At 40.7% G+C, this 25404-nt stretch overlaps 1 protein-coding gene and 1 long non-coding RNA gene across 4 annotated transcripts in view; one reads left to right on the plus strand and one right to left on the minus strand.

Moving 5' to 3' along the window:
• Positions 1–25404, plus strand: part of LOC110946179 (septin-5-like) — a 200908-nt gene that overhangs the window by 101557 nt on the left and 73947 nt on the right. The gene's annotated exons all lie outside the window — the stretch shown is intronic.
• Positions 7181–8684, minus strand: LOC127530829 (uncharacterized). Its single transcript, XR_007937500.1, has 3 exons — positions 8393–8684; positions 8014–8165; positions 7181–7440 (listed from the first exon to the last, which is right to left on the minus strand). It is a non-coding gene; the product is annotated as an uncharacterized LOC127530829 (long non-coding RNA).

Raw genomic sequence — 25404 nt, forward strand, 5'->3', positions numbered from 1 at the left:
CTGAAGGCTCTGCCTCCCATTCTACTTTTAGAAATTCTAGGAACAACAAGTAAGCCTGCAGTTTGAGAGCGAAGAGTTCTACTAGGATAATAAGGTACTATCAGATCTTTAAGATATGATGGAGATTGGTTATTAAGAGCTTTATATGTCAGAAGAAGGATTTTAAATTCTATTCTGGATTTAACAGGAAGCCAGTGAAGAGAAGCAAGTATAGGGGAAATATGATCTCTTTTGCTAACTCCTGTCAGTACTCTGGCAGCAGCGTTTTGGATCAACTGTAGATGTTTGAGAGAGCTATTTGGACAACCCGATAATAAGGAATTGCAATAGTCAAGCCTGGAAGTAACAAAAGCATGAACTAATTTTTCTGCATCACTCTGAGACAGAATGTTCCTGATTTTTACAATATTACGCAGGTGAAAAAAGGAAGTCCTACAGACTTGCTTTATGTGTGAGTTAAAGGACATGTCCTGGTCAAAAATAACTCCAAGATTCCTCACAGTAGTACTGGAGGCCAACGTGATGCCATCCAGAGTAACTATTTGCTTTGAAAGCGAGTTTCTAAGATGTTTGGGGCCAAATACAATGACTTCAGTTTTGTCTGAATTTAGCAGTAGGAAGTTAAAAGTCATCCAGGTTTTAATGTCCTTAAGACAATCTTGCAGTCTAGCTAACTGATCAGTTTCATCTGGCTTCATAGATAAATACAATTGTGTCTCATCTGCATAACAATGGAAGTTAATACAATGCTTCCTAATAATATTGCCTAAAGGAAGCATGTATAATGTGAAAAGTATCGATCCTAAGACAGAACCCTGAGGAACTCCGTGATTAACTTTAGTATGCTCAGAAGAGTTATTGTTGACGTGCACAAACTGGAACCTATCTGATAAGTAGGATTTAAACCAATCCAGTGCTGTCCCTTTAATGCCAATTGAATGTTCCAGACGCTGTAATAAAATGTTGTGGTCGATTGTGTCAAACGCTGCACTAAGATCTAACAAAACAAGTATAGAGACTAGTCCATTATCTGATGCTATGAGAAGGTCATTAGTAACTTTCACCAGAGCTGTTTCTGTGCTATGATGCACTCTGAAGCCTGACTGAAACATTTCAAACAAATTATTCCTTTGTAAGTGTTCACATAATTGATTTGCAACTGTTCTTTCCAGAATTTTAGAGAGAAATGGTAGGTTGGATATCGGTCTATAGTTAGCTAACACATCTGGATCTAAAGTGGGCTTTTTAAGCAAAGGTTTGATGACAGCAACCTTAAAAGCCTGTGGTACATAGCCTGTTACTAGAGAGAGATTAATCAGATCTAACATTGAAGAATTAATTAAAGGTAAAATCTCCTTGAAGAGTTTAGTTGGGATAGGATCTAAAAGACATGTTGATGGTTTGGATGTAGAAACTGTTGAAATTAGTTCAGAGAGACATATAGGAGTGAAGAATTCTAAAGATTCATCAGGTCTAACAGCCAATTCAAAAGCATCTGTGACATTTGTAGGAAGGGCCAGATTAATTTGATCTCTAATCAGAACTATTTTATGTGTAAAGAAGCTCATGAAGTCGTTACTGGTTAAAGCTAAAGGAATACAAGGTTCAACGGAGCTCTGACTCTTTGTCAGCCTGGCTACAGTGCTAAAGAGAAACCTAGGGTTGTTCTTGTTTTCCTCTACAAAAGATCAATAACATGCTGTCCTGGCATTACGAAGAGCTTTTTTATAGATTACTAGACTATTTTTCCAAGCCACATACACTACCTCTGAATTAGTGGAATACCACTTTCTTTCCAGCTTTCGGGATGTCTGCTTTAAAGTCCTCAGCTGTGAATTATACCAAGGAGCAAGTCTTCTCTGAGATAGAACTTTCGTTTTTACAGGAGCAACACTATCAAGAGTTGTACGCAGTGAGGCTGAAGCATTATTAACATAATAATCCACTTCTGTGGGGGTAAAATAATATTTGCCTTCTGATTTATCAGTAAATGTTGCTGAAGTAAACAGTGAGGGTATTATTTCCTTAAATTTAGATACTGAATTGTCAGACAAACACCTACTGTAATGATATTTGTTCTCAGCTGCTATACAATCCTTTACTTTAAATTGAAATGTTATCATAAAATGGTCAGAAAGAAGAGGGTTCTGGGGAAATACTGTTAACTCTTCAATTTCTATGCCATAAGTCAGGACAAGGTCAAGAGTGTGATTAAAACTGAGTTTGTCAGAATTCTGCCCTGTTGTTGCTTTTTTGTTCCTTTTCCACCTTTCTTCCTTTTGTTTGGATTTAACCCTTTTGATTCTGTTGTTTTTTGCTTTGACCTAAGTCTGTCTGTTCCCTCAGTGTTTGTTACCCTTCTGTGTGTGTTCTTGCTGGTGTGTCTCTGTCTCCCTCTGTCTGTGTCTTCCTCTTCTGTCTCTCTTCCACTTGCTCGCCCCCCGGCTCTGTCTCTTCATTACTTCATCACTCTCACCTGTTGCAATCAGCTCAATTCAATCCACCTGGTCCCCTTCCCTGTTATTTAAGCTCTGCCATTCCCCTCAGTCTTTGCTGGTGCGTAGTTAGACCTACATGCAGTTCTGCCGTCACTCCCCACTCACCCTCCTCCGCTGGATTCTCAGTTGTTGGACTTTGTCATTTTTCACCCTTTTCTGGATTTACCCCCATTGGACTTGTCAAGTAAGATGCAGATGTTGAGGTCTCAGAGAGAACTCAGGCTCATTACGGCCCTAAGGTAACAAAGGTTTTGAAGCAGACAAATAAAGATCTTAAGAAGAAACATTATAAGTTAACCATGATTATGCTTGCTGAAATATATATATACATTTTTAAAGTGTTGATTTGATTAAAGTAATGATTCAGATGAGTTATTATGTTCGGATTGAGAGGAATGATTTAAGAAGTGATTCTGTGTGAAGTAATCCTTGTTTAGGCTCTGTGTGTGCGTACAGGCCTCATAAGCTTGTGTGTCCAGGCCTTAAGAAAGCAGAAGTGCAGTAAACAACAGTCACCATGACTCGGCAGCCACAATGACATTGCAGCCTCCTCAGAAAAAAGGGAAGTTTGGGAAAAACCCAAAAGGGTGGGCTGAAATGTGTGTGTGTTAAACAGAATGTGGACACTGTGTATTTGCTGTAACAACAGGACTTCTGTATTACTGTTGTATGTGATGACAAAGTTGATTGCATAAGTTAGACGGTGTCAGAGGGCGTACCTAGCCAGTTTTGTGTGTCAGGAGAGAGTATAAGAATGGGAGAGCAGAGACATTACGGGGGAGTTGTTCGCCGGAGCCGCCAGAAGAGCAGCAAAGGGAACTTGGCCGGAGTTCTGAAGAATCTTCACCTTCCTCTTTTGCCCAACAGACGGGAAGACGACGCGGGACTTAGGCTCCAGAGATCGCTGAGGACATCGTTGGAAGCAAAGTCTTTTTCTGACTTTGTTCAACAAGCGAAGACCACACTCTGCCAAACGGAGAGTCCTAAGAGGTTCTGCAGTTATCCAGAAGAAACCAATAGAGGGAAGAACCGACTACACCCGAAGAGGCAAAGGAGGCAACAGCACCGGGCTGTTCCCCTCCCCGGGGCTGGGAGACCCAGTGACCCACTACAGCCTGAACAGACAAGGGTTTTCCATCACCACCATACCACAGAGAAGACAGCCGGGGCGTAAGCACTAACGTTCCAGCCAATTCCAGAGATAACTGCCAGACCACGATTGGCTTACAGGACTCCTCCGCTCCCCCCTGCCGAGGGATAAGATCCTTTTGTCCACAAAGAAGACATCGTACCGAGTCCTCCGGACAACTGAGTGCTTTTCCCAGACGCAAGACAAGACCGAGTGATACGGTAGTGGCCATGCTGTTCGCTCTCTCTCCTAAATTCAATAATTAGAGAAGATTGTCAGGTACGCTCAATTTATTTACTTTAGTATAAATTTTAATCAGAAATAATTAATTGTTTAATCATGAATTGATGCTGTGCTCTTGCTTAATAAAAAGCTGTATTGCATTTAAAGAGAAGCCTAATGAAATTATTATAAATCACTAAAACCTGCATAGTGGTAAAAAGTTAAGTTGATTGTGTGCATTCAATCCAATGGTTCTTAAAGGTTACTTAGTCCAAAGTGAGAGTGTTTAAACATTACCCCTGAGGTTAGTTCTTTCCAAACCTCTAAAACGAACCCAGGAATAGCACCAAGTGCAGGCAAGTCCTTAGAGAGAAGCTGACCGATAACGAATGTGAATGATAGATCAATTCTACTACTTAGAAAGGCTGCTTGGTGGGATAGCATTTATCAGATAAGAGGGGTGAGACATTCGGATGCAAGGCAGATAGAACCTGGGCGAGTGTCTCTCGATTCCAGCTTAATTTATTCTGCTGAAACCTGTTAGGTGGAATACTAATAGGCAGATAGAATCTAACCCTTTAAACGGAGAGCTGGACCAAATTTAACCTGAGGCAAGGGTTAAAAAAGGCTAGACTGGCGAACAGACTTGATGCTTGTTTGGACTCTAGTTTGCTCTTGTGTTAGTAGTTTGTTCTCCTTCTGTAAGTACCTCTTTAGTCTTGCCGTTTAGACTCTGTCAAGTTTAGTTTTTGTCCACTCCAGTCTCGTTTTCAGTTGTGAAAGGTTTTTTGATTTAGTTAATAAATTCTTTTAATTGTGCCTAGTGTTCTGTCTGTGATGTCTGCGCCTCCACACCCCACATTCCTAACAGAGTTGGTTTATTTACATGTTGAGAAAACCCAGCTGAGTCTAATAATGAATTAAAAGCTGTTGTAAGGCTGTCGCTGTCTGCGTCAACATGAATGTTAAAGTCACCCACAATAATAACTTTGTCTGAACTGAGCACTAATTCAGATAAAAAGTCTGAGAATTGAGATAAAAACTCAGAATAAGGAGCAGGAGGACGATATATAACAACAAATAAAACTGGTTTCTGAGCTTTCAAATTTGGATGAGAGAGACTAAGGGGCTGTTTATACGAGGACCATCTTAACAGAAAACGCAAAAGTGGCGTCTTGTCATTTCACGTTTAGACGAGCGGTTTTGAAGGAAATCTGCGTATAAAAGGTGACTCCATAGTGTGTGGAATTCGATTGGATATGCATGCCAGGCAGCTGGGTGGTGCTGTGATAAAACTCTGCCATGTCTACGTGCATGCGTACTATCTCCCTTTTCGGATCTCCGCCGCGGTAAATGTTCATGAATGGAATCTGTACAGATTCTGTACGCTTGTTGGTATGACTCCTGTAGTGTACATAGAGCTGCCAGAGTTGCTTGAAGGTACGAAGGATGGAAATAATCACACATCTTTGTTTACGTCCTTGTACCGGCCGGCAAACCAAAGCACGTATGTGACGTAATCGCGTATGTGACGTAATCGCGTATGCAACGTGGTCAGATCTCGGCAAAGTTTTGCATTTTGTTGTTTAGACGGAAACATAACGGCGGAGCGTTTTCTACTTTTCCACTCTGGAGGCCGGTTTCAAATTTTTGCATTTTCAAGCCCCCAAAACGCCGTCCTCGTATAAACGGTAGGGTGTTTTGTTGAAATATTTTGACGTTTTTACCTGCAAGTGTCCTCGTGTAAACGGCCCCTAAGAGTGAGATTTTCAAATGAGCTGTAATCAGGTTTAGGCCTCTGGTTCAATTTTAAACTAGAATGGTAGATTGCTGCTACTCCTCCTCCTCGGCCTGTGATTCCAGGAATATGACAGTTAATATGACTAGGGGGAGTTGATTCGTTTAGGCTAACAAATTCTTCCTGCTGCAACCAGGTTTCAGTCAAACAGAACAAATCAATCTGGTGATCAGTTATCAACTCATTTACTAGCAGAGATTTAGACAAGAGAGATCTAATATTTAACAGACCACATTTAATTTTCCTGTCTCTTTGCTCTGTTGAAATAGAGGTATTAATTTTTATTAAATTTTTGTGGTTACTATTTCTTTTGTATATTTTTGATTTGTTTAATTTATTGAATTTTGGTGGTCGGGGGACAGACACAGTCTCAATAAAGTTAACTGAATTACTGGAGGGTGACAGCTGTGAGGAAACTGCAGAGAGGTGTGTAAGACTACAGCTCTGCATCCTGGTCTTAACTCTGGGTTGTCATGCTTTAGGAGTACTAATAAAATCAGCCATATTCCTAGAAATGAGAGCTGCACCAGCCAAAGTGGGATGGATGCCGTCTCTCCTAATCAGACCAGGTTTTCCCCAAAAAGAGCTCCAATTATGTATAAAGCCCACGTCGTTTGATGGACACCACATAGACAACCAGCGGCGAAACGACGACATGCGGCTAAACATGTCATCGCTGGTCAGATCAGGCAAGGGTCCAGAGAAAACTACGGAGTCCGACATGGTTTTGGCGAAAGTACACACCGATGCCACGCTAATTTTGGTGACCTCCGATTGGCGTAACCGGGTGTCGTTACCGCCGACGTGTAAAATAATTTTTTCCAGGAAATAACAGTGGATTCAGGACTTCATGGCAACAACAGTTTTACGTCAGCCGTAAAGCACAACTGTAGACATAAACTGGCAGTGTCAGTCGACATGAAAACCAACAGCTCCCTCTAGTGGTGCTTACTATGAAATACATTATATACATCCCCACATAGCAAAATTAGTCTGGCCCAGTGGTGGGCCACACAACTCACTAAGCCTCGGCCCACATACCGCAATGAATTACAGCACTTGGGAGGACCACATCTGGTTGCCACGTATGGCCCATGATTGTGCCATGTCTCAGCCACCTATGTGGCCATATGTGGCCCTGTCCTGGCCTAGTGTTGGGCCGGATAAGTTTCAGAACTGGTTCCAGATGTCAGCCTTAACTAAACCGTAACCAAGCCACTTCTTTAATACACTTACTAGCCGTATTTGGCCCAGAAAACAAAATGCCCAAACAATAACAGTATCAAATATTTATTTATTGATACAATAACAATACAATCTTGTATAATAACTGTATATAAATATACATATATATAAATAATATAATAAATAATATACATAATATCAAACTAATGTAATAATAATAATAATAAAATATACAATACAATAATATATATAATATAATCATAATATATAATGTGTGTATATATATATATATATATATATATATATATATATATATATACACACACACACACACACATGTAAATGTCAGGAACAACAATAGTAATGAATATAACAAATAAAAACTTAACGGGCTCAGAACTAGATGTCCAAAACTACAGGAACGAGTGTAAAAATCATCATTAGTCATTAACCATCATTAATTTCCCCTTTCCTGTTCATTGGTCTTCCTCTGCATCCAGACTCTCCTCCCTCCATCTCCATCAGGGCCAGGTGTAACCATCTTTTCACTGTAGCATCAGTTTCTTGGTCAGTGGCACTACTTGTTAATCTGTTGCACCTCACGGCAGCTAGAACATACATATACACATGAAATTAATTGTTAGTATCAGCAGCTCATGTAGCTACTATACGATTCCATTAACCAGGTCTTATTGACATTCTGATGGGACATCTACACTTAGGGAATCTTATTTAGCAGATCAATCCAGTAATGAGCTGGCAGTCTGGGAGAAAGCATATACTGGTATGAGGCTTTCTACTGAAGCTCAACTCTACTGAACTGAAGCAAAATTACAGTCTATATATGTAGAACAACATTCTTAATTCCCACCACCTAACCAGTTTTCTACAAACAGATCTGAGCCCTACAACAGCTATTGGCATAATAGATAAAATCATGTTTGTTTTTTTCCATCTCCCCGACCATGCTTGTCAGCTCACCTCTTTATTTTCCTCCATCCTACTCTGGTCTCTTCTTATTCCTTCCCTCTAATCTCTTCCTGCACCCCTTCCTTTCTTCTCCCTTTTCCTAATTCATCTCCCTTTCTCCACCCCTCCCTCCATTCCCTAAGAACCCAAATGTCAATGTAAGTAACTTGACATAAAAATGAAGGTCAGTACTGGCATCAAGGTAAACTTACCACACACTGATGCGAAGGCGCTGGAAGCCAATCTTGCCGTTGACGCCTCTCATATTGATATTCTTGGCCAAGGAGTCTGTTACTGTGGCCTGCATCACCCTCCAAACACTCTCTTTAATGTTGGTCCCTCCTTTCAGACCCAGTGTGTTTGCCTGAAATCATATATTCCTCATTAATTATTTATTGATTATTTCATTATGGTAGTTATGTTTCACTGGTATTGTTCTTTAAAATTACTTTTACAAGATCTAAAGCTAAATGAATGTTAATTTGCATTGCTTAAGTTTATCAAAGATTTTTATCAGGAGGAAAAAGGCATTTGTGGAAGATAAAAGCGAGGCAACTGCATTTAGGAAATGCAGTCACTGTGCCCACATACCAACTGTTTCTTGAGGTCTGGGTTAATCCCAAGTTGTTCTTCCAGGTTCTCAAGAGACTCGACATCTTTGAGAGGCAAAATATTTGGATCCAGGCCAATGTCTTCCTCATCAGAAGACTTCATAGACTGTAGGGTCTTAAAGATGATCCTTAATTGGTCCATCATCATTTCCTGCTTTATCAATATATTTTTCAGGAGGGCTGAGGAGGGGAAAAAAGCAAGGAAGACCGATTAGAAACAGCACAAAAAACTGGTAATCCACTTTGACTTAAATGCACTTTACTGTAAAGGTAGAGGAATTTGCTACATTGTGTCTGATATCATGGCTGGTGACGTGAATGTAAACTTATGCAAATTTGCCCTCAGCCGCGGGCAAGAAGAAGAATAAGGAAGTGGAAGTACCCAACAGTGGAGAAAATGATGATTATCAATTGATGTAATACTCGATAGAATACCTGATTACAAAAATATTCAATAACTGCAAAAAAAAAAAAAAAAAAACATCCATTTTTCTTTTTTACCAAAATCTAAGTTTACTCGCCTTTGACTGGCTCATGTGGTTCTTGCTTTTGTAAATTCACTTCTAAGTTCACTTCTAGGAGCTGGTGGGTGTGTTGTGCCTGTGTTGTGATATTCTGAACATAGTACAGGTCACAAAAGATAGTAAATAGTAAACCTTATTCCTGAGGAGATAATACTGTAACCGATTTGTAAGACAAACAGATAACCCTAATGCCAGCTACAACTGATGATGTTTGACTTCACAAAAGTGTTTCCACATTATAAATGGATCCCTGTATTCACCTCAGGATGATAAGAGCCTCACAGCCTTATTTATGTAGTTTATCAGTGCTTACTATGGATTCCAAGGTTCCTGTCATCTGCTGCTGACGTCATGCCCGGGGCATCCACTGATCTATAAATAAACCCTGGATGTTGTACTGGGCTGCTGAAGCTGAGGTAACCAGACATACTAAAGCGGACAAAACAAAGTCCTGCTGTGGTCCCCCGCTGGTTTAAACAAAGCAATCCCATGCACTTGCACGTGTTCTTCTTTCTCAGTATTTTTATTATTTTACAACGTTTCTTACCATTTATTCTGCCGTCTTGTGCAGCAATTAAGTGTACTTACAGAAAAGGGACAGGAAAGAGGAAAACCTTTCATAAGTAAGTTGAATTTATTGTTTATTTTATGTCATTTAATGTCGTGAAATGTTCTATACAAGGTACATTTCCCAAGCATGGCAGAACAGAGCCCCTTATTATAACCTGTTACTGACAATAATTAATCATTAGAATTTATTAATTTTTAAACATGCTTCTTTATAAATATTTAGACATATATACCTATAATTATAGAATAAGTTATATTCTGATATAAAGCAAATTATTAAGAAGTAAAAAATTCCTCTTATAATTGTGACGGCCACAGGACTTGGAGTCAGTATGTTTGTTTTCCTGTGTCCTGTCTTTGCTTTTCATTTTAGATCCTGGCCTGCCTGCCCCTCCCTCCTCTCACCTCTGCTGTTCAGCAGAACAGCAGATCCTTCTGCCTGCCCCCTCCCTTTCATTATTCAAGATTGGCTTCACCTGCTGGGGGCCTTTAAAAGCAGGTTGAATCCAAGATGGTTTTTTCTCCCCTCCCGGATGGCAGGTGCCTGCCAGGCACTCTTCTTGATTTTGGTTTGGATTTCATTATGTTGGGTTTAGCTTGGGTTATTTCTTGGTTGAGTTCTTTAATAAATTAATTTCATTATTTAAAAGTTGTCACTGTGTCGACCTCCTTTTTTGTTATGCTCTACAACAAGCTGGGCATAACAAATGGGGGCTCATCCAACTTTGAACCTTAAATATTACTATTGTAGTTGTGTTTGTGTGGTCTGGCTACGTGAGGAGGCTCACAGTGACGGTTTCTTTATGGTTAGGTTAAGTATGTAGGGTTTGGGACTGTCTAGTTCTGTTTAGCTCTCTAGTGTCTTTGGTGGCAGTGCATTTACACTGGCTAGACTAGTAAGCAGGGGTTATGCAGTACATGGCTGTGGGAATGATTGTGGCTGGGTAACGGCGCTCTTGTGTTGTCTGGCTGGAGCATGTAGTGTATCCCCCAGGTAGGCTGAAGCAGCTGCCGTCTCACAAGGAGAGGTTGCTGGTTTTTTGTTTTCAAGGCTGTTTGTTATTTTTGTGTGTGTCCGTGCGGGTTGCAGCAGTGGTCTCGGGAGCACCCCGAAGCATTGGCTGAGACAAGTTGTCTCCCCAATGCAGACGGTTTACAGGTGCATAAAAACCCACCGCCAGTACACACATGAAGACCAGGGTCAGGTAGTCAGTTTTGGTTGGGTAGTTAGGAGGGGGCACTCCATAATTACTCAATCTCCCTTTGGTTGTGTATTGTGTAACTCTGACTGCTTTGGATTTTTCTTTTGATGTGAATCACTGTAATCTTGTTGAACATGGAGGATAAGCATGGTAATGCGTTGGTCTCTGAGTTCTTAGAACGGCCATCTCGTAATACTTTAACCCAGTTCACAAAGGTAGATTTAATTGATTTGGCAGTCTATTTAGGCTGGTCAAAAATGGACAAAATACCCAGAAAGGCGGAGCTTAAGTGCGTGGTTGAACAGCTGGCTGTGTCTGCCAAACTTTTGGAGGAAGTTCAGGCTCCAGCTGCTCCAGGTCAAGTTAATGCAGACCTTTTTGGTGGTACTTTGTCATTTGAATATCTACAGCTGGAGAAGGAAAAACTTAAATTGGAGAGGCAGAAATTAGAGCTAGAGTTTGAAAAGGAGCGAATAAGGGCTGGGGTAGCATTGGAAAAGGAGAGAGCAAAAGTAGAGCAGTTGAAGCTGGAATTGCTCAAAGAAGGGAGTGCACGTGAATTATTGTCTGCTGGTGGTAGGGGTGGATCTCCCGGTTTTGATGTTGTTGAAAGTTTGCGTCTTTTGCCTAAATTTGATGAAAAAGATCCTGACACATTTTTGCATTGTTTGAGTGTGTTGCGCAAGTTAGAGGATGGCTAGATAGCCATAAGACTGTGATGTTGCAATGTGTTTTTACAGGCAAGGCCCAGAGAGTTTTTTTCTGCCCTTAGTTCTGTTGACAGTGGAGATTATGCTCAGGTTAAAGCTGCAGTATTGAAAGCGTATGAACTAGTCCCAGAGGCATATAGGCAGAAGTTTAGGACCTGGCGGAAGGGAGACAAGCAAACCTATGTTGAATTTGCCCAGGATATCCTGACTCATTTTACTCGATGGAGCTCGGCTTCTGAAGTAAACAATTATGTGGATTTGTGTGATTTAATTGTATTGGAACAGTTCAAAAATTCATTGCCGGCCCACCTTGCTACTTATATCAATGAAAAAAAGGTGAAGACAGCGTCTGCAGCTGCTGTTCTGGCTGATGAATATGTTTTAACACATTCTAGTAATCCAGTAGTGGGTCAGGTTTTCAGAGAAGTTCAGCAGAGGGAGAATTTCAGGGGGAAGCCTGGTAGGTCTCTAGGGCTCACCCATGAGCCTCCTCCTCAGGCTGTGATACATGATCCAGGGATGGATGGAAAGTTTGATCCAGCCAGGGTGTGTCATGCATGTAAAAACAAGGGACACTGGAAAGGGGAATGTCCAATTCGGAAATTTGACCGAAAATCTGTTGATTCCAGTGTATATGTAAAATCAACTGGTCTAGTCTCTACTACCTTAAGCGCTGGTATGGCTGGGTTGGATGTTTGTTCCCTCAATCCTACTTCATCCAAGGGTATTGATGGGACGTATGCACCTCTTATCTCAGATGGTTTTGTATCTTTGGATGGTGAAAATAAGATCCCTGTTAAGATTTTGCGAGACACAGGGGCTGCTGAGAGTTTGATCGTGGAGAATATTTTGCCTTTTTCAACCTGTACTGCTACAGGGAAAAAATCTCCTGTACTTGGTGTGGGGTTGGTACCTTTGTGGGTTAATGTGCATCGTTTTCATCTCTCCTCCGATCTGGTTTGTGGAGAGGTGGAAATGGGTGTTCGTCCTCAGCTGCCGATTCATGGCGTACACATTATTCTAGGTAACGACCTAGCAGGAGCTAGGGTGTGGAAAAAGAATCTGCCACAAAAATGTATTTGTTCACCGTTGCAGATTTCAGAAGAACCAGATGAGTGTGCTAAACAGTACCCCAAAGTTTTTTCTTCCTGTGCTGTGACACGGTCCAAGAGTAAAACTGAGTTAAAGCAGTCTGACCATTTTCAGCCCACTCAGGAGTTGTTTTCTCCAGTTAAAGAGAGTTGTGAAGAGAAAAAGCAGTTCAAATTGTTTTCTATTCCATCATTGTCTAGAGAGGAGTGTATTAAGGAGCAAGCCGCAGACCCTACGTTGAAATCCCTGTTTGAATTGGTTTGCCCAGAAAGTGAGCTCAATTGTGATTCTGGTGGCTACTTTCTTAGTGATGGATTGCTGGTGAGGAAGTGGGCCCGAGTAGTGGATGGTGGTCAGGTAGATAGTGTTGTTCAGGTTGTGGTCCCTTTGAAGTTTAGAGATTTGGTGTTGAGCACCTCACATGATGGAGTGGCAGGTCATCTTGGTGTGAAGAAAACATATGATAGAGTGCTCCGCCATTTTTACTGGCCTCGTTTGAAAAGGGATGTTGCAGTGTATTGTAGAACTTGTAACACCTGTCAGTTAACTGGAAAGCCGAACCAACAGATTAAACCAGCTCCATTGTACCCCATTCCGGTGACTGAGAAGCCATTTGAACATCTGCTACTTGACTGTGTGGGTCCGCTCCCCAAAAGTAAGACTGGGTATAAGTACTTATTGACAGTAATGTGCCAAAGTACCCGTTATCCTGCTGCTTTTCCCTTGAGTTCTATTAAAACTAAGCCGGTATTGAAAGCATTGGTTTCATTTATTTCTGCCTTTGGAATCCCAAAAGTGGTGCAAACAGATCAGGGGAGCAATTTCATGTCCCGTACATTTTCCCAAGTGTTGAAACAGTTGAAGGTTAAACATCAGGTTTCCAGTGCATACCATCCTGAGTCTCAGGGAGCTCTTGAACGATTTCATCAGACATTAAAGTCTATGCTGCGTTCTTATTGTACTGAGCTTTCTCAGGATTGGGAGGAGGGCCTGCCTTGGTTGTTGCTTGCAATACAAGAGGTTACCCAAGAGAGTACGGGTTTTAGTCCCAATGAACTTGTGTTTGGGCACACGGTGCGGGGTCCACTGGCTGTGTTGGCTGATGATTTGAAGCGTGCTGAGCCACCTGATAATGTCTTAAACTATGTAAACGATTTTCGTCGCCGTTTGCATGTTGCCTGTGCCACTGCTCACAAAAGGCTTAGCTGTGCACAGGTTAGAATGAAAGAGCTTTTTGATCGCAAAACTGAATCTCGCATGTTTGAACCCGGAGATCAGGTGTTGGCTTTGTTGCCACTGGTGGGCTCACCCTTTCAAGCAAAGTTTAGTGGCCCGTACACAGTTAAGTGTCGTATGTCAGATAGGGACTACTTGGTACATACACCAGACAGAAGGAAGAAGGTGCAGTGGTGTCATGTAAATTTATTGAAGCCCTATCATTTTCCCAACTCTACCTCTCAAGTTGAGTGTGATCCTGGAAGGTCAGTAGCCACAGTGTTAGTCTCGTCTTGTGAAGATTTTGATGTTCCGGCTGAGCCTATTCTCACAGGGAGACTCAACAATTCTGAATACCTTAACCATCTTGACAGTCGGTTGGGTTATTTGTCAGACAATCAGCGTGCAGACCTGGTGAAGTTGCTTCATTCTCACTTGTCTCTCTTCTCAGATACACCATCATGCACTAACCTAGTGGAGCATGACATAGATGTGGGGGATGCTAAACCTATCAAACAGCGCTTCTATCGCCTGTCCATGGGAAAGCGTGAGCGGATGGAGAAGGAGGTGAACTACATGTTGCAACATGGGATAGCGGAGCCAGCATGCTCTAGCTGGGCCTCTCCATGTCTGTTGGCAGATAAGGCTGATGGGTCAGATAGATTTTGTACGGATTTTAGAAGAGTTAATGCAGTCACCAAGCCTGATTGTTATCCAATGCCTCGCATGGAGGACTGCGTTGATCAGGTGGGGAGTGCTAGGTTCGTCACAAAACTTGACCTTTTAAAAGGTTATTGGCAGGTGCCATTAACCCCAAGGGCCAAGGAAATTTCCTCTTTCATTACACCGTGGGGGTTATTTTCCTATGTCATGCCATTTGGACTGAGAAATGCACCAGCAACATTTCAACGTCTTATGAATATGGTGCTAGCTGGTCAGCCAGGATGTGCAGCATATTTAGATGATGTAGTAGTGTTCAGTGACACATGGGAAACTCATGTTGAGCGTTTGAAGGCTGTGTTTGACAGGTTGGTGGATGCAAATTTAACTGTAAATTTAGCAAAATGCGATTTTGCTAAAGCAACGGTGATCTATCTTGGCAAGGTTGTAGGCCAGGGTGAAGTTCGTCCTGTGCAGGCAAAGGTGGAGGCCATTGATAAATATCCTGTGCCGACATCTAAAAAGCAGCTGATGCGGTTTTTAGGGTTAGTGGGATATTACCGCAATTTTTGCTGTCATTTTTCTACTGTGGTCGCCCCACTTACTAATCTTTTGCGTAAAAACACCCCTTTTGTCTGGTCTTCTCAATGTCAGATTGCTTTCAACGATGTTAAAAGACTGATCTGTTCTTCTCCCGTTCTTGCTGCTCCGGTTTTTGATAAACCCTTTCAGATACACATAGATGCAAGTGATGTTGGAGCTGGGGCTGTCCTCCTACAGGAAGGGGAGGGGGGAGTTGAACATCCAGTCTGCTTCCTTTCACGTAAGTTCAGCCGTCATCAGCTGAACTATTCAGTTGTTGAAAAGGAGACGTTGGCCTTGATTTGGGCGCTGAAGTTTTTTGAGGTGTATGTGGGACCGTCTGTGCCTGTGACAGTTTACACAGATCACAATCCCTTAACTTTCCTCAACAGTATGCAAAATGCTAACAATAGACTGATGCGTTGGATTTTATTTCTTCAACCTTATACGTTAAATGTAAAACACATTAAGGGCCGTGAAAATGTAATGGCGGATGCCCTTTCTAGAGCACCATGTTGATGCTACAAAGACTCTAATAGTGAGAGTCTTTGTTTTATGGGAGGGGGTGTGACGGCCACAGGACTTGGAGTCAGTATGTTTGTTTTCCTGTGTCCTGTCTTTGCTTTTCATTTTAGATCCTGGCCTGCCTGCCCCTCCCTCCTCTCACCTCTGGTGTTCAGCAGAGCAGTAGATCCTTCTGCCTGCCCCTCCCTTTCATTATTCAAGATTGGCTTCACCTGCTGGGGGCCTTTAAAAGCAGGTTGAATCCAAGATGGGTTTTTTTCTCCCCTCCCGGATGGCAGGTGCCTGCCAGGCACTTTTCTTGATTTTGGTTTGGATTTGATTATGTTGGGTTTAGCTTGGGTTATTTTTTGGTAGAGTTCTTTAATAAATTAATTTTATTGTTTAAAAGTTGTCACTGTGTCGACCTCCTTCTTTTTTTGTGTGCGTGTGTGTGTGTGCGTGTGTGTGTGCATTTAACTATCAAAGTGAGGACATTTTGGCCGGTCCTCACTTTGAAACAGCCATGTTTGAGGGTGAAGACTTGTTTTTAGAGAACAGGTATGAATTGAGGTTTGGTTAGGGTAAGGATTAAGTTTAGGCAATCAGTTGTGATGGTTAGGGTAAGGCTCTAGAAAATGCATTACGCCTATGGATGTCCTCACTAAGATAGAAGTACAAACGTGTGTGTGTGTAGTACCTTAGTCTAATATGGTATATATTACATTATTTAATAATTAAATAAAAATGTTGTTAGAATAAATGAAAGTATTAAAATAAATCCAGTTTATAATATGCCTTCAGGACATCTACATAATATATATATATACATGCATGGACATGTAGGCCTACAATATGTGCAGCTTTATAAAGTAGTTTGTGGAATATTGTAATTGTCAGGCTGGCTGCGGCCAAACCCAGATAGTGCCTCCCCTCCCTCCCTCTCTCTCTCTCTCTCTCTCTCTCTCTCTCTCTCTCTCTCTCAGGGTGGCTCAGCAGTGCAGGGCAACAGCAGGTGATTCTCATCAGCAGTGCAGCCAGAATTAGCAGCAGGTGGAGATCATTCAATCCAGCACACCCTGCCTCAGTATAACCAGACGCCTCACAACTCTCAGACGTCGGATCGTAACACATCGTGTAGGAGCTGTGTAGACAATCTAGCCAGTAAATTCATGTCATGCTCTGTTCTAACTAGTGATGTTGAGATGAAGCTTCATGAAGCACTGAGGCTTTCCATCCAGTTGGTTCACTCATGGTTCGAAGCTTCATGGTGCTTCATTTGCTCTACTGCGCCATCAAGTGGACAAATAAAAGTAAAACAGGCAGCGTGCCTATAATGACACACTGGCTTTGCTATGTGAAGCTTTGAATTGTTTTAAATAATAATGCCAATAAACATGTAATATACTTAATATAGTGTCTGTTTTTCCTGACAGCAGAGATAGAGAGGAAAGTGGAAACAAATGGGGAGAGATTTGAGATCTGTAGTTTGACTGCTTGATTGAGGTCAGGTTCTGGATCTCTGTAAAATGTTTAAATACTTTTAATTGTAATAAGGGCGACATAAATAAAATGTGCTTGTGCTTCTTTTTGTTTTGTGACTGTGCTTGTGGTATCATTGCAAAACTAAAGCAGGGACAGCATTTTATTTGATATGATTCAAAAATATGAGAATTTTTCCACAGAGCTGGGATTTAGGTGGTTTCTGTTTTTTGGACAATATTTCTCCAGATCCTTGGAACACCTCACCTTTAATAAAATCACACACTAGGACTGATAGTTCAATATATGGCAGGTATCCAATATATGAGTTTTCCCACATAAAAACCTTATTATGAGTAGTCAACTCAAAATACTCCCACACAGGTGAGGACTTCCTCTTTCTTCCTTGCTCCATCTGTGATACAACCAACAAACATGGAACTGGCAGGAATTTGAATGTTCTTACAGTGTTTTCTTGTAAAATCACTGTCACCACAATATATATATATATATATATATATATATATATATATATATATATATATATATATATATATGCACCATCACATGAATTAATCATTACCCAACACCAGTGTATAGTTTACAGCTAGTTCTAGTGTGTAGTTCCCATGTGACTGAAGAAGGTGACAGAAGGTGCAGACACCAAATACAGGAGTGACATTTACAAATGGTAAAACTGAGACACACAAACACCCATAATTTTACACAACCCATAAACCAATGTAAAAGAAAAAAATATATAATGCCTCACATCAAAGCACTGCAGTTGGGAAATAATCTAAACTGCTGCTCTTCCTACACTTCTCCTACTCCTCCAGCTACTGCTATTTCACACCGAATAATACTAACTAATAATACTTACTGAATAATACTAACTACAACTCGCTCTCACTCCTCTCTGCACAAACGCCAACAACACCCACAGTTCTGCTCGAGATCTGAAACGTTTTTATGGGACGGCGATACGTTGAACGAACCAATCACGTGATCTGCACAAACCGAGGCCTCGTTTGTCATCGGTCACGTGACTTTTTTAGAAGCGACCCAAGCCTCGAAGCGAAGCTTCATCTGACACGCCCACTTTTACTCGAGACACGCCTCGATGCCTCGGTTCATTTGTCCCATCACTAGTTCTAACCCCCGCTGTCTTCGTCTCTCCTTAGTTGTGGCTCCACCTGCTCCAAGGAGAGTTTCCTACTCTCCAGCTGCACCAGATTACAGTCTCTGTTCCAGCAAGAGAGGACCTCTTCCCAGACCGTCACACACCTCCGGGCGTCTCCTCCATGCACCTACCACCTCCGTTGCTCTCCACCACCTGGCCCTGCACTCTGGTCTCCTGCACGGTGAACCGTCCCGAGCATACCTGATGCAATTGTGTTTTCTGTCGTCGATCGTAGCGTTTGCTCCCGTACCGAGCAGTCTTTGAAGTAGTTGCTAATCGTAGCATTCCCTCGACTGTAGAGGTTCTAGTCATTGGTTGTTTCGTAGTGTTAAAGTGTCGCCTACTGAGAGTAGAGCAATTTGTGTTATTTCATAGTAGTTGTAGTTCCAGCCACGAGTAGTCGCTGTATTTGGAGATTGAGGTTTAGTTTCCGGTTGTAGCCGCCATCTTAGTTGTAGTTTTTGGAAACCTCTGTAAATAAAAACCTTTTTACGTTAACTGTGACTGTCTGTCATTTCCTGTGCTTGAGCATCCCAGAATCGTAACAGTAATACTGTGAACATATTAAAACTTTAAGTTTATTGAATAACAAAAATAAAATATTACTTGAATTTTAAACAAATCTGTTATTCATTTTGCATAACCAGAAAACAGTTTCATTGTGCATATAGTACTGTACAGTACTGATTACTGGAACTAAAGCAACTGTCTGGTTTATATAGTCCAAGTAGGTTGTTTTTTTTGTTTTGTTTTTTGCCTAAAGTTGAAGACATCTCCAATTCTCTCCTCTACATTATAGACATAATTATAATAAGCTAAAGACACGCAGAATTTATTTACAAGAAATAATAGTTGAGGCTGTTATTAAGCAGGCCTTCACATAAAACTATCTGCTAAAGCCAAAGCCTGGGACTCTGCACTACTGCTTATTGGGGGCCGCAGTATGGCTGCTAGCCCAGCCCCGCTTACCTCACAGTTTAGCTGCCCGCTCAGTCTGATGCAACATCCAGGTTCTATTTACAGATCAGTGGGGGCATCCCCTCAAATTCAAATTCAAATTCAAATTTGCGCTCGACTTCCGTTTGGGCGTGAAAACGCATATAGTAATCTTATTTTGGTTTAATTAGGCTGAATACAGCATACCACTTCAGTTGTGTTATTTATCTTTCTTTACAAACATCCTCAAACAAAATGGCATCCGTTCGCAAACATTACATTAGACGTTAGACGCTAACGTTACATTAGACGTTAGACGCTAACGTTACATTAGACGTTAGACGCTAACGTTACATTAGACGTTAGACGCTAACGTTACATTAGACGTTAGACGCTAACGTTACATTAGACGTTAGACGCTAACGTTACATTAGACGTTAGACGCTAACGTTACATTAGACGTTAGACGCTAACGTTACATTAGACGTTAGACGCTAACGTTACATTAGACGTTAGACGCTAACGTTACATTAGACCTGAGACGCTAATGTTACATTAGATAGCCAGATTATTAAGATTCAAACCAAACCATGAACCAGACTCCCGACAGCGTTTTCTTTGATGGTTAACAGCCTACACTCTAAAAACGTTACTTTATTAGCACATGATTCGTGTTTTTCACTGACCAAAATGTTCCCGTTATTTCGCTGTGACAGAGCTGATTTCATTTTGGTGGCAAATCGGAAAGAATCCTGGATTCTGGATCACTTTGAATTTTTTGTTAACATTGCGGTAAATGGGGCTCAGAAATGCGTCACTCGATATCTCGGAAAATTTTCAGCCGATGTTTCTGTAATTTCACAAACATATGACGGGGGTGGCTCCCCATCATCCCACAAAGGTTCACCCAGATCTGATCCGGATTGCGGATTTATTTATTTAGTTTGTGGTCCAAAATATGACAGAAACATCATAGGTTAGTATGTCGTCCAACAAACTGGAACAAGGTGTCCAGATAGCTCAACTGGTTAAGAAGGTGATTCATAAACAGAACTGTGTCAGAGACGCAGGTTTGATTCCAGCTCATGATCCTTTACTGCATGGGTTTTTTGTTTTCCTCTCTCTCTGTTGAATATAACCCACAAAATGGCCCAAAAACAACTTAGAATAAATCGTACATAAATGTATGTGAATACAATCTTCCATGGGAATGTCAGTATCCTTGGAGCAGGTCTGCGCTCTCTGAGTGCTTTTCTAGTTTCACGTCTGCAATCTACAGGAATTCACAACAGTGCAAATACATAGAAAAGGAAGAAAATAATACATTATTACATGTTACAGATACACACAAACAAATGAAAATAAAGACATTGATGTTTTTAGTTAGAAGCAATAGATTGAAAATTTAATTTATATTATATTATTATTAAGAAATATAATATTATAAAGATATATAAATTTCTTTCACAACACACACACACACACACACACACACACACACACACACACACACACACACACACACACACACACACACACTCTCTATCAGACAAAATATAACTTTCTTGTGTAGGTTCCACATCATCCAGCTACAACAAATCTCAAATCTGAACAGTTTCAAACAAATGAAACATTTGTGGAAAGCATCGTTTCCTAACAGGGAATGTGTTCAGAGGCTGTGAAGATGCTGCAGAAGACAACACCAGCAGTTCTCTCTTTGCTGCAGCCATGAGTGTAGTTTTATGGTTCAGTATGATGTAGAAATAGCCCACATGTTCTTACTGTCACATGTCACCCCTTCATCCCATGGTTATCCACAGTTCTTACATCCTTTGTTACCGTCTGCTATGCCTCCGTCTTACCTTTTGTTATCACACCTTTGCTATTTGTGTTTCCCAGACTCTGTGATGAAGAATCTTACATTTGTTCTTACTGACAGACAAAGACAAATTTCACCGATGGAAGAATCAGTTACATCAACACGATAGATATTATGAACAAAGATAGACATACAACTCTTGAACAGGATAGGCCAGAAGGAATTGCATTCAGACTATTACTAACTGTTTAGGAATTATTGGAATCTGACTGTGCTGAAGAAGTTCTCCATAAGAAACTAAAACACCATTGCTGTTGAATAATTGTCTCACCCAAACTATCCTTGTTACACCATTTCTCAAAAAATAAACATTTGTTCTTTTGACTTTAGGTCACTGGTTCATTAATAAACAAAACAGAATCAAAAATGGAAAAAAAATGTTTTGACCCCAGTTCTCATCATGTATACCAAATGTGAAGTAATGCTCATAATTTTAAGCATTTAAATGCCAGTTTAGGGATATGCCAATGCAATAACACATTTCATTATTATTATTATTATTATTATAAAAAGATGAGGCACTGTATACGGTTCCAAGGCTACACTGAAAACACACACACAGTAATTTCTCACTACACACACACACACCAGACTCTGACATCTAACACACTCATACTTGATATTTAATTTGTGTTTCATTTGGTACGAATAATCATCTTGACAACAACAGACCCAGGTCACACGTGGCCCACAGCTCAAATTTGATATGAGGGCCACATACTAAACTCAACATTGGCCCACATTTGGTTTGCCACCTTAAAGAAGGTGCCACCTCTGCCACATCTGGGCCATGTTTGGTTCACATGCCTTATGCCAGTGCCGACTGCATGCCATCTGTGCCAGCTTCAAGCCAGATGTGGGCCACATTTCTCTGCTATGTGGGTCACATCACAGGAGGAAGCTGTCAGTAAATACCAAGGTAGACCGAGGTTAATTTGTGTCACTGCTCATCAGTAACTGAGGGGAAGACAACAGAACAGAAGGGTAGTTGGATCACAGAGTCTGGGAAACACTTACAAATAGCAAAGGTGTGATAACAAAAGGTAAGACGGAGGCATAGCAGACGGTAACAAAGGATGTAAGAACTGTGGATAACCATGGGATGAAGGGGTGACATGTGACAGTAAGAACATGTGGGCTATTTCTACATCATACTGAACCATAAAACTACACTCATGGCTGCAGCAAAGAGAGAACTGCTGGTGTTGTCTTCTGCAGCATCTTTACAGCCTCTGAACACATTCCCTGTTAGGAAACGATGCTTTCCACAAATGTTTCATTTGTTTGAAACTGTTCAGATTTGAGATTTGTTGTAGCTGGATGATGTGGCACCTGCACAAGAAAGTTATATTTTGTCTGATAGAGAGAGAGAGAGAGTGTGTGTGTGTGTGTGTGTGTGTGTGTGTGTGTGTGTGTGTGTGTGTGTGTGTGTGTGTGTGTGTGTGTGTGTGTGTGTGTGTTTTAGTCCTGTGTGACTGTGATTTTTAACTGCCAGATCAACAATAATCCACAGATGATCTTTGTATCCTGTTGATGTTCAGCTTTGATGAAAATAGAATCAAAAACAAAGTTTCACTTTTTCTAATGTTGGGGTCACTTTAGGAAAAATCATTGAACTTCAAGTTGATAAAGGACATTTAGGAGGTTTTCTATTCTATTAATCACAGAGGATGGATCCATTCTGACCCAAAGACAACACAAGGGTCAGTGCTTAATTTGTAAATCATGAGGTACCAGAACCCATGGTGCACATGACAGCATGGGAATGTCAAGACAGATACAGGTCCAGGAACGCAAACAGCAAACAGTGCTGAAAACAACACAAAGATGCCCACACACCATGCTGTGGGACTTACAAGCCTAAATTTCAAATAGCAACCATGGTATAAATGTTCTGACAATTATTTACTATTATTATTATTATTATAGGGCTATACGCTGCACAGAACAGACACCGTTGAAAGAATGCCCACTTCACCAGAGGTGGGACTTACAGGATATGGTCCAAAATTAACATGAACAACAACACATTAACAGGTCTAACTTGTAAAACTTTTTTTTTAAAAGTTCAGAGCTTCAGAGCTTACAATTGATCACATAAATCTTCTATTGTTATTATTTAAAATCTGGCACGGCGGCCTAACAATAGACAGTGTACTTACCATATTTAACAGTCCAAAACAAACAGTTTCAAGCAGTTCTTTTTTCATTTCTTCAGAAATGTGTTTCTGTATGTTTGCACACGCAACGTTGGAATGTAAAATCCTTCCCATATCAAGTCCATTTAACTCTTGATAATCAATCTCATGTTCAAAGCCACATGCGGGACGGTGGCGTTTAGCCTCCTTGTACGCAGTGCGAAATATGCGAGCTGTCGTGGCTGTCTGTTCAGACTGACTGTTAATTAAGACCTGTCCTAAAGTGTCTGATTTAGCCTTCTCAAGAATACTTGCTGCTGCTAGGTGAGCCTTGGTACGGGCATGTTCAAATGCTTTTTTTCTGAGTGCGCGCTGCTTTTTTTAATATCTGTAGCAGATGATGTGACTGTGCATGAGACCCATTCTTTTGCATGTTTCATCCCCCCTGTCTTCTCTGGTCCCAGAGTTCCCACAGCTGCAGCAATTTCTAACCCTAACCTGGATCCTGTTCCGGCACAAATTAACCCCTGACAAGGGTTAAATTATATTGCACAGCACTGTAGTCACTGTAAGGATATTTCTGTAGTTCTATAGTTCACATATTAAATGTAAAATACAAAAGATTTATTTTCTATATGCATTTTTGACAAACCAACAACCAGTGTTGCAGTGAAACGAACTACAAACGAGTCCTGTAACTGACGGAACAAAAACACATTTCTGTTTAGATGTAATCTGTTTTCATGTGGGTGCAGCTTTTATCTCATCTGTTATGATCATTTTCAGGAGACCAGAAAAGTATTCTAACTATTGTTTTTGTGATCTGTTTTCATTTCGTGACAGCAGAGTGAACACACCTCAGAGGTTTGAACAATTTTCCAAAGTGGAATTTACTTCCTGCACAACAAGTTTGTCCAACAACAGACGGACTCTTCTAGCAGCTGATGAGACACGGATATAATCAGACTGAGCATGAAATGAGGAATGTTCATGTATTAATGTTCAATGAGCAGTAAATGTGAGCTGTGTTAGCTGGACAGACAGTTTAACAGCATCCTCTTCCACAGTGATCCTCACAGACGTCCTTCAGTCTCCTTCATGTGAATTCTACACTGAAGGTCACTCCATGTTAACAGGACCCTGACTGAAAATACAGACTTTCAGCAACAAACCAAAATAAATTAAATGTCATTACTGATGACTTCAGACTTTTAAAGGTGAGCAAAGGACGGGTTCATGTGTTCAGTCATTTAAAGTTAAAACAGGAAGGACCTTCTGCTTGAAAATCTCTAATTTTCTAGAAATCATGTTTTCAGAATCTATGAATATTTAATATGGTCTCTGTAATATTTTAGATTGATGTATCAAATACTTTCTGAGATCATTTCTTCTAAAAATTTCCTATCGACTCACTTTCATCAGGTTTTTTCTCACATTAAAATTTGAGGCTGTTTGAACAACAATATCTGAGGAACTATTAAAAATAAAATGTTCTCTGTTTGTCATCATGTCATTGATTCAGAATCTGTAATGTTGGACAGTAGATCAGATCATCTGTGATCATCAGGAAGTTCAAACATGAAAAATAAAACATGAAGCCGTCATGAAAAGTTCCATCTTTGAGCTCATTAAAATGCAGAAGTCAGCTAGTGATATTTTCTGAACCCCATGTAGCTGCAGGTCACAATAATAGAAAACTAAACCTGTAGAATACTTTAATATGAAATACCTGGTCAGAAAAATGAAAAGAGTTATTGTCATTGAACTTTTACACCTGATAAGGCAAACATGACAAGTTGAGCACAAAAGCTAAAGATTGGGCAGAGAGTCTGATCCAGGGGCGTCACCAGACCTAATACTGTACTGGGGCACACCTGGGGCACAAAGCACTCATGAGAGTGCGCCAAGTGTGTGAGGAAAAAAAACATATTCAGCACTTATTCACATAAAAAACCTAGATAGTTCTTTAAAGTATTCAATAATATCAGACTATGTTGTTGTCTAGATCTTTGATTAACCCTCTGAAATGTACTGCTGTAATGCATTTGGCCTCCTCGTGCACTTTACTCTCGACTTCTCAACCATTACTGATAAATGCAAATAGGAATGTTTCTGGTGAAAAATACAGAAATTTTACTATTTTTTCTGGCAAAAAAAACAGATGCTTTCGCTGAAGCCATTTTTCTGGTGACAAAACAAGATTCTTTTGGTCAAAGACAAACCGATTAACAAGACAAGTCTGTGCTATTTTTCTGTGAAATAAGCTTGAATGGTTTAAACATTTGGCTCACGACTTGATGATAGGGAAAATGTTTTTC

This window comes from Acanthochromis polyacanthus, chromosome 18 (assembly GCF_021347895.1).
Source record: "Acanthochromis polyacanthus isolate Apoly-LR-REF ecotype Palm Island chromosome 18, KAUST_Apoly_ChrSc, whole genome shotgun sequence".
NCBI lineage: Eukaryota > Metazoa > Chordata > Actinopteri > Pomacentridae > Acanthochromis > Acanthochromis polyacanthus.